A 7,533-nucleotide genomic window follows, 5' to 3' on the forward strand; every position below is an offset into this window, starting at 1 on the left:
AGCCGCTCTAAAGGTCAGCTTCTCAGGAAAGTTACCGGGAGTCACGCACTTGAACCGCTTCCAAACCCTGCCCGACAAGGATAATGATTTGCTCAGTTTTTCATTAATTGATATATCAGAAAATCATCGAAAGAGACCGATAAAGCGCAAGAATGATTGAAATTACCCTTGGAGCATGTCCTGCAGGCTTTGGAACTGTTTCAAGGGTCTCGATAATGGGTCGAAGGCATCAACTCTTCCCTTATCAATTTGAATGTCCAACAGAATCCAATGGAAGCTGCACATGTATATATATATATATATATGTGTGTGTGTGTGTGTCAGTAACTTATCAATTACACTTATAAGTGAATGGACACAACAGAGTAAAGACCCTCACCTGAAGTTGTATGGAAACAGTATGTGGTCAGAGAAATTTTGATCTGTTAGAAACCTTAGAAGGTTTTCCTCCGTCTCCTTGGGTTTATCAGTTAGCGTCGCTATATGTATTTTATCTGGGTCAATAAACCCAATATTTAGGATGTTCTTACTTTTACAATCCAGAATCTTCATTCTGCATAATAGAGTACAAGTTATATATAGACAATGAATTGAAATAACTAAACAAGTTATATGTAGACAACGAATTAAAAAACTTACAGACAATAGCAACTCATAAGCGATTTGTCGAGGGCGTCGCCATTGTACATATGGAAGAGTTCATCAAAGTCGATATGGATTTCTTCGGGGCGGCCGTAGTACTCCCGTGGGACATACTCAGGGAACATAGATCGGTAGTTGTCATCATCGTTCTCTTCTTCTTCATCGTCGTCTTCCATAATAACCCCTCTTTCTCCGTACTTGGTCCAAACATTATAGCCCGACATAAAATCGGACCGAAGCAGGTGGCTCTGAATGACTCTTGATGAAGTGTAATCCTTCTCATTCGGACATTCAACACATGGACAAAACATATATCCACCACCATGCTTGTTCGCATCGGCTGCATCTCGAAAAGAATGCACGCCTTCTCTGTAAGCGGCTGTGCGTCGATCACCGTACATCCATGGATGGCTCATCTGTGTTATACGACAGTATATCAAATACAATCACGATCCTAAAAATTAGTACCGCACGGTCTAAATGAGGAAATATAGTTGCTAACCTTTTAGAATAAGTAGAAATAATGAGGAAAAGGTTTAAGCGTGGCTCAGGCATCTCATATCATAGTTGTGTTCGGTGAACTGAAGCGGCATCGCTCTAACACACATTTCAACAAACACCTCTAGTGCATCAAAAAAAAGTGGAGAGCTAGCACACACCCACAATCCTCCATCCAAGAAAAATGCAAGGAAGAGGGGAGAGGGGGGCTGTGTTATATATAGGCAGAGGACTTTAGTCCCGGTTTGAGACATAAACCGGGACTAAAGGTGGCGCACATGCGGGCTGCCCACCGCGTAGCCCTTTAGTCCTGGTTTGGGACACGAACCGGGACTAAAGGCTCCTTACGGGCCGGGACTAAAGCCTCGAGGGAAGCATTGAGAATTGGGGCGACGTGGCCGGGCCTTTAGTCCCGGCCCAGAGGCAGGGCGAGACTAAAGGATCCCGGTCAAAGGCCCGTTTTCCACTAGTGATACACAGTTATAGGCTTATAGGTGTGGCAGCGAAGAAAAACAGTTGGTGTGCAGTAGATATTTTAATGCCACTATGGATTCTTTCGGCCCCTCTCAATTTTGTGCCGAATAACCCATTGTCGCTCCATATTTTTATTCCAGTAATACAACCCATATATTTAAATTTCCCATTTCGTGGGATACTAGAGCCTTTCAGAATCAATAGAGTCGTTTTACCATTTTCCTCCATTAATGTGAGTAGTGACGTAAAAAAGACACAACAGTTAGGTCATCTTCAATGGTTATACAACACATGAACTATTGAAGATGCTCTTAGATAGAACGGAGAAAATGAATAATGAAAGTGTTGGAAGGGTGTCGTAGACATGGTGTTAAAGTGTTGGGACATAAGGAAACATTGCTAGCCTTTAGAAGCATTTCTACCCCGTGGCACCAAGATATCAACACCATTTTTGCCATGTCTGCTAAAGTATCGAATAAAATGGGAGTAGCTTGGCACATGTACATGCAGTGAAGATGATACTGTAAGATAGAGTGTCGTAGCAAGGATCCCCAAGCTGATATCCACCCGTGCCTCTCTCCAGGGATCCCGGGATAGGCAACGATTGCTAGGCATAGTCTATTGTGTGCTGCACAAATAAGACAAAATTCCGTCCGAAAAACGTCAAATTTCTTTTTCCCTTAATTTGCATGTATTTTTGTATTTGTTGCATCATTTACATGCGAGCACGTATATTGAGGACTTTGGCCTATTATACTGCATTACTATTCATGCGTGCACACAAAAATTTGAAAATTTCATGATGCGAAAATCTGCCTTTTTGAACTATGTGCCCGTGCTCAGATATTGATTTACGCTTAAAGTTGCAATACTACATGCTTCTTCTTGCATATTCTAGGTTTATGCAATTTGTGCAAGTTTTTATCATAATTTGCTATAAGTTTGCTTATTCGTTTTCTTTCTTCTTTTCGAGGTAATACTAATGTCCTTAAAACAATCTACCTTAGAATGACATACGTTTTTGTTTAATAATAAAAAAAGTGAGTGATATGGAAAAATAGGAAACCTGCCAATATACACATCATTTTCACACGGAACAATGATCATTTTCACCCAGAACATATGTTTTTTGTTTAATAATAATTCTTACCTTGTAGTTGTCCACATATCATTTTCACACATAACAATGTATATTTTAACATGTGACTAAGAGCACATCCAGCTGTGCCCCAACAAGCCCCTCAGGGCGTCTTTTTTAGCGCCGGTGCCGAAAAAAGTCCCCGCCACTACCACCATTCTGCCCAGATCTGCCAGCCATGACGCCGAAAAAGTATGTGCCCCCTCGCCAAGCCATCGATTCTTCCCAATCAAAGCATAGGAAGACGAGGGCGCCGTTGGCAAGGCCGACGGGCTTGAAGAACGTCTAGTGGAAGGCCGATGTTGATCGTCGGGCGACAGTCATCACCGATCAGCGAAACATGCTCAACATGAAGAGATCCAGGGACACGACGACGGAGCAGGAGGAGGCGTCTCACTCGGCAAGGATGGCTAACCTTCCGCCTCATCATCAACAGGCCAAATAGTACCCGCAAGGCGCATGGGGGAGCCACCATAGCGTTGTGTGGCCGGCCAACTTCCCCCTCCACTATGAGGGTATGCACCCTCGCCTGAGTACGTCGACGGTGATGCGATCGGCGGCTTCAGCCCCAACATCACCTTCTAGCATGGCTCGGCGCCGCGCGCGCCGCGCCACCCGTCTTCAACCCCGACCAGCGCATGCCATCCCCCGCATTCAACACCGGCCTCATCACCAAGTACAGCTATTCACTGCCGAAGTATGCTCGCTCGCCATCGCCCACTCTATGTCGGTGGAGCCATACCCTTCGCGCATGGCTCAGCGCCACAATCGAGCAACACCAACGTCGACATGGACGAGATCATCACGAACAGCTCGGTCGCCGCCCTTTGTCCCCCGGGTTTGGCATGCAACTCAAAACGCTGGACACCTCCGTCGACATGGAAGATGCAGAGTGCGATAATGTCGAGGAGGAGGAAGAACCGATGGAGTTGGAGTCATCGAACAAAGGAAGAAAGAAGAAGAAGCGGCAGACCAACGCCGGGATTGGCGAGCCTCGCATCAAGTGGACGCCAAAGGAAGACGAGTGCCTCGCCGTCGAAGCATGGAAGACCGTCAGCATCAACCCGATCACCGACGCAAATCAGAACTCCAACACCTACTAGAGCAGGATCAAGACGACAATCGACGAGCGGAAGTTGGTCGACCCTGACTTTGCGAGCATCCACATGGATCGCGGCGATAAGGCCATGGGGAACCATTGGGCGACCATCCAACATGCCTGCAACAAGTGGCATGGGATTCAAGAGGAGGTCATGGCTCGCCTGGAAAGCGGCACCAACTTCTAGCATCAGGTATGTCCATCGCTCGTCGGCCCAGCTTCACCGTGTACTTCGATGACACTTGTTCTTCGATTGTACAGATGGTTCGGATGTTCGACATGTTTTGCCGGGACAACAACGACCAAGAATTCAAGTTCCTTCACGTGTTCACCAGGATCGAGTCGTGCGAGAAATGGACAGACCGTCGGCTTGCTCTCGCCAAGGCCAAGGATGACATCTACAACCCGGCTGCGACTGCCTCGGCGGCACCAGAAGGGCGTCCCGATGGCACCAAAAGAGCCAAGACGGCGAGGGACGCGGGACCCGCTACTGAACGACTGCAATCGTCTATAGAACAGTGCATCGCCGACGCCAAGATCAACGCCGCCAAGAGGGAGGAGAAATCAGAGGCGAGGTGGTCGGCGTTGATGACGAAGCAGGACACCAAGCTCAACCTTCTCAGGACCAACGTCGCCGTGAAGAAGAGGAACACCAACCTTGCGTTCCTGATGGGCGCAGACGTGTCGATAGTGGACGAGCGGGTGAAGGTATGGTACCTGGCGGAGCGCGGCCTCATCTTGAACAAGATGTTGGGACCGGCGGCGACCATTGCCACCCAGAACGCCGACGTTGAGCACTAAATCAGCACCGACGACGCCGAGCACTGAAGTTGTGTCCACAACGCCCACAACGACGCCGACCTCCCCAACCTTACGGCGGAGGAGCCCGCCTTTTGAGTTCTACTTCTATGGTTCCTACCCTTTTGATCGCCGGACTTTGGCTATGTTCGATCGTCGATCCTGTGTCATAATGACCGTCGACCTATGGCATGATGATCGCCGAACTTGTCTGGTTTTTTTATAGCGGGAAAGACAACTTTGAATTTTATGTGCGTTGGGGGTTGAAATCCGGGGACACGGCTGAAAACTTGATCCCCCGGACCGAAAAAAGCGCCGGTGCAAACGTCCAACACACTTTGTAGGGTGCGCTCGGGGGCTAAACGGTTGAAGATGCTCTAACGATTAATTCCTGCATTCATTCATCTCCCAACTGATGATATCTTGATAGGGACATAGAAACGCCAGGTCGCCTGTCTTGCTCGCTGTAGTTATACGTTGTAATCTAGTTATCTCATCCCATCAATATTAATGTTGAGTAAGCAAGTTGTTAAGTGAAAGGAAGTGGTTTAGATTGCAACCATGCTGCATGGTTTCTGATTACCTGTCTTACATGAAACATGATTCCAATTGATATAAACGTGATTCAGCTATCCCAATCGATCTAATAGCCACACAGGTGGGCATTACCGGCCTTAAATTAGTTCATGCTTCTTTTAGTACCATATAATTATTAGCATCAAATGAAATAAGGATATGTGGTTCATGCAATCCAATTTAAAGAGACCTAATTAATTATAGTTGGAGAGAACTAAACTAATTTTTTTCAATTACAATTATTTCGATACAAAAGGGGTACAAGATAGGGCAGAATTCAGAGTCGAACTGATATGTAACAACCGCATGTTTGAGCGAATAGATTTCATATTAGTTTGTATTCTAATGGCTTATTGGTTATAACCGTTAAAAAACTTGTAGCCGCTCAAACATTAGTTTGAGTACTTCCTCGGGCAACAAAAAGAGTAACTATTTGGTTGAACCTACCGTTGAAGTAGCCAAAAAACCCAACATCGATCGTGATTTTTGTCCACAAGCTCAAGCGGGAGCGTACCCTGGATCGCCTGATTTTGACAAAACTTTTAGCCAGCTGGTACTGCGTGACCCTCCGTCCTGCTCTTCCACAAGAAGAAAGCAAGGGCACTAGGATTAGACAATTCCACAGTGCCAGCCATTTGCCCATGTCTGTGGCTATCCAGGTCAATCGATCGATCACGGAACTACTGCGTGCCATGCATGCATCCGCCCGTTCTCTCCAATTAGTGGGCGGCCACTTTTTAGATTTTAGGTTTTTTGTTTTATGATGAAAGATGTAAGCGAGTCGATGATGACGCGGTGGATGTACTACCTGCTAGCTGAAGATCAACCCAGACCGTACAGCAGACACTAGTGTATGGTGTCAATGTCATTGAAGGACCTGCTCAGTCGAAACCATGTCACAAAAAAACTGATATTTTTGCTAGCACCGTCAAAGGACATGCTCATCCAAGACAATGCCGCAATCAGGGACACCCATCACAACTCACCAAGCAAACGAACAAAAATATATACCGCGTGTGCAAGAACTAACTATGGCATTTCAAACTAACTACTCCCTCCGTTCTAAAATATAAGACCTTTCAGAAATTTTTTAGAAATTTCACTAGAAGACTACATACGAAGCAAAATGAGTGAATCTATACTTTAAAATATGTCCATATACATCCGTCATTGTTGGCCGAGTCGAGAAATTGTCTTTGGATAGTCAAAACCAAATTTAATAACAATTGAGTCTAATATTGAAGGTAAGTTTATGAGTAAATTCAGGTTCTGATATTTCATCAAAATCAGCCATGGTGTGAATGCACTTAATTAATCAGTTATAGTCTTGGTAATGCTTCTGTTCATTAGGATTGAACAACTGGATACATGGTTTTAGAAAACTGTATGGTTTAACCAACTAGATACATGGTTTTAGACAACTGTACGGTTGAATTGGGGCAAGTGGATACATGATTTTAGGCAACATTATGGTTGGTTGTAGGCAATAATAACAACTAAAAAAATAAATAAGAACATACACATGCTTATTTTTGGAGGGGGTGACAAATAAACTTAATCCAGTAAAAACACTTAGTGGTTTTAGTTATGTCCCCATGACCAGCTCCACACCGCTCCCCCCATTATGATCATTTGCCTAGTATTTAAGATCATACCAAGGGATCCAACTCCGAGGAGATGAAATTCTTGATGCATCTCTATGACACAATCTTAATTGAAAGCTATCTAAAACTTTGACATATTAGCCAAATTATGGTCTTGGTAAAGTTTCTGTTTACGAGGATTGGGCAACTGGATACATGGTTTTAGACAACTGTATGGTTGATTGTGGGCAACTGGATACTTGATTTTAGACAACTTTACGCTTGATTGTGGGCAACTGGATACATGGTTTTAGACAACTGTATGGTTGATTGTGGGCAACCGGATACATGATTTTAGACAACTTTACGCTTGATTGTGGGCAACTGGATACACGGTTTTAGGCAACATTACGGTTCATTGTGGGCAACTGGATACATGATTTTAGACAACTTTACGCTTGATTGTGGGCAACTGGATACACGGTTTTAGGCAACATTATGGTTGATTGTAGGCAACTATGACACCTAAAAAGGGATAAGAACATACACATGTTCATTTGTGGAGGGGGTGACAAATAAACTTAATCCAGTAAAAACACTTTGTGGTTTTAGTTATGTCCCAATGGCAGCTCCACACCGCTCCCCCCTCTATGACCATTCGCCTAGTATCTATGATTATACCAAGGGATCCAACCCAGAGGATATGGAATTCTTGATGCATCTCT

The sequence above is a fragment of the Hordeum vulgare genome, chromosome 2H, assembly GCF_904849725.1.
Source record: "Hordeum vulgare subsp. vulgare chromosome 2H, MorexV3_pseudomolecules_assembly, whole genome shotgun sequence".
In the NCBI taxonomy this organism is placed as follows: domain Eukaryota; kingdom Viridiplantae; phylum Streptophyta; class Magnoliopsida; order Poales; family Poaceae; genus Hordeum; species Hordeum vulgare.